The sequence below is a fragment of the Dipteris shenzhenensis genome, chromosome 23 (assembly GCF_047967505.1).
Source record: "Dipteris shenzhenensis isolate YYH24624 ecotype China chromosome 23, Dip_SZ_1.0, whole genome shotgun sequence".
Classification (NCBI taxonomy): domain Eukaryota; kingdom Viridiplantae; phylum Streptophyta; class Polypodiopsida; order Gleicheniales; family Dipteridaceae; genus Dipteris; species Dipteris shenzhenensis.
Window position 1 is genome coordinate 17,332,208 of NC_141618.1, and position 2,579 is coordinate 17,334,786.

The following is a 2,579-nucleotide window of genomic DNA, read 5'->3' on the forward strand; positions in this document are numbered from 1 at the left end:
CAACTCTGAAGAAGGTTGAGGAACGCTTGGTCTCTGTGTGGATACCTTTTGTGCAAATAAGGCAACTAACATACGACGGCTAGTGTGGCCTCCACGAGAGTGTTGTTAATGTCTTTGCAGATGTCGACAGAGCACAATGAATCCTACTGCGATTCATCGATGACAGTGCAACAGCTATTGTGCTATAAAGAGATTCCTTCAATACAACCACAACTACGTAAGTGGGTCAGTGCGTCCAAACATTACCATGCACGCCTTGCTAGACCTCATAAACACCCCCTTGTATAGGGAGAACAATGTCTAGGTCAACACAATATGGACACAACACATCCAAAACATGCAATCCAATGCAGCAAGCACAGAAACAGAGAATGCAGAAAATGCAACCAATGAGGCTAATGAGAACGAGTGGGCGCCTAACACATTTGTGCATGGCATCTACACAGTGCACTAGGTGGTTGACTACAAAGACAAAACCTCAAAACCCATCTTCTAACACGTTTTAAGTTCTAACAATTTTGTGTTAAGCTTCTTTTGGTTGTTTTCTTTAACCGCATCCTCTATGAATAGGACTAGGTATAGGGACTAGACTTTCTTGAATCGATAAATTCTTGAATGAAAATATTGATTTTTAGAAGATTAGCAAAAAAGCATGACGGTGGAATTGATAATACTCTAGGTTGAGGCCACAAGATTGATTGCGTCACGAACACTTTTACAAGTCTGGCAATGCAATACATTTCTGGTATTTGCTTTAGCTTGCATGGTGAGGCCATTTCGATGCAACCTTTGGTACAAGCATTGAGAAAGTAAGACAACAGCAACGAGATCGCATTCGAGGAGGGACAGAACATAGCACTACTTTAATCTCCTGCTTGGTGAGAGCTTAATGCCTTAAAATGCATTCCGATCCTGCATTATGGGCAGCATCCCTTCTTGCAGCATTGGAGAGTACATGTGTTGTTGGGCGCAATCACGCAGCATTCGCACTTATGCTTGAGCATGTCGCTCCACGGATGGGTGCTCGGGTATTTCTGCTCTTCCGCCGACAATTTTCGATAGGCTGCAGTCCGTCCATGGAACAGGATTAGTTTTAGCCGAAGAATCACTCTCTCAAGCAGCAAAGCTGAGATGAAGAATCAAAAGCTGCACTGACGATAAAAGATAAGGGCACAGAGATCAGGCTTCGACAAACTTAAAACTCGTGCAGATTGCAAGCCCAAGCAATGTGGCCTAAGCGACTAAAGCGGACGTGCGGTCCGTTTCTCTGAAGCGAAATGCGGCAAGGAAACAGAAGAGGACCTGTGGAAACGGAAGCAGAACCGAGCAAGACGAGGAAAACAAAGAGAAGGAGGATGGGGGACGGAAATCGGGGAGAAGCCATGGCTGTGGTTCAGTTGAAGGCAAGGTCTGTGGGGGTGGTAATTATAAGGGGCGGAAAAGAGGAATCGTAAGGCAATTGGACTCTTGGGTCTCGTCCTGATCTGGTTTGTGCAGGCAAGCGCTTTCCGAGTCACACCGCAGTACGCACACAGAATAAGCACATGCCTCATTACAAGCGCCGTTACCATTGTTCACCTGTTGAGCACGATGAAAGGACAACACTACAGTGTAGACTACACTGTACCTCTCACAAAGCCTTGGTTGGCATAGAATGATTGGCCCCTCTCAAGTGTGCAGGTTTCTAGAGTAGTGTGGAGTGCTAGCTGCAAATTTTTGAATGGCACCTGATTGGTTGAAAAAACAATTGCGCACTGGTGCTCATTTTGGCACCTTAAAAATTCAATCGCTCCTTTTGCGAACCAATGCACCACCATTTTGCCTCGAAATCCGTGTGAGTCATCACTAGCTGCGCATTTCCCTGCCTGTGTGCACTAGCTCAAAGAGATTACTTCCACCAACCTGCAAATTTTCTTCGATGCACACTATCTCTCAAAAAGAGAATAAAGATGAGTCGGATAACAACAGAAGAACGTTCCAAGAGAAGCCAGATGGAACCACTAACGTCAACGTGAGAATGCAAAAGTCCATTCGGGCATAGACAGCCGGTCCGTTAGCGGCGGATGGAGGAGGTAGTATAAGTTTCTCGAGAAGAAAAAGTTTTTAACATCAAGCCACAAGGCATGGCTCTCACGGGATCATGAGACTTCAATCCTAGGAACCAAGCTCAACACACCCAACAACAAGAGTTACTCTCATAACCAAGAAGTCTGGCCACCAAGAGCAACAGAAATGTTGACCGCGATGAGACTATATACACATTGAAGAGAAGATTTTTTTTAATGTCAACCCACAAGGCACGGTCCTCAAAATCCGATGCAAGTCGATTCTAAGGACTTTTCGATTGGAAAGTCTATCTCCAGCTCCTTCCTCCATGTGGATAGCCATCCATGGGTGGGATTTTTAGTCGTGAAAGCTCACCCAAGTAGAAATCATGTTATTTGTGGGTGGTTTAATCGGTAAGGAGGTGCAATTCCATCATGCCGTCATCGGACAACTGAGATTAGATCTTAGCTAACCTTGGCACTCTACGGACTAGGTAGGGGACATGAGGAGGCCTTTACCTCATATAAAAGTGG

General features: G+C 45.3%; 1 long non-coding RNA gene across 1 annotated transcript; it reads right to left on the reverse strand.

Annotated features, from left to right (window-relative positions):
* Positions 1–680: 680 nt before the first annotated feature.
* Positions 681–1,390, reverse strand: LOC147887070 (uncharacterized). Its single transcript, XR_015543248.1, has 2 exons — positions 1,303–1,390; positions 681–1,063 (listed from the first exon to the last, which is right to left on the reverse strand). It is a non-coding gene; the product is annotated as an uncharacterized LOC147887070 (long non-coding RNA).
* Between the last annotated feature and the right edge of the window lie 1,189 nt (positions 1,391–2,579).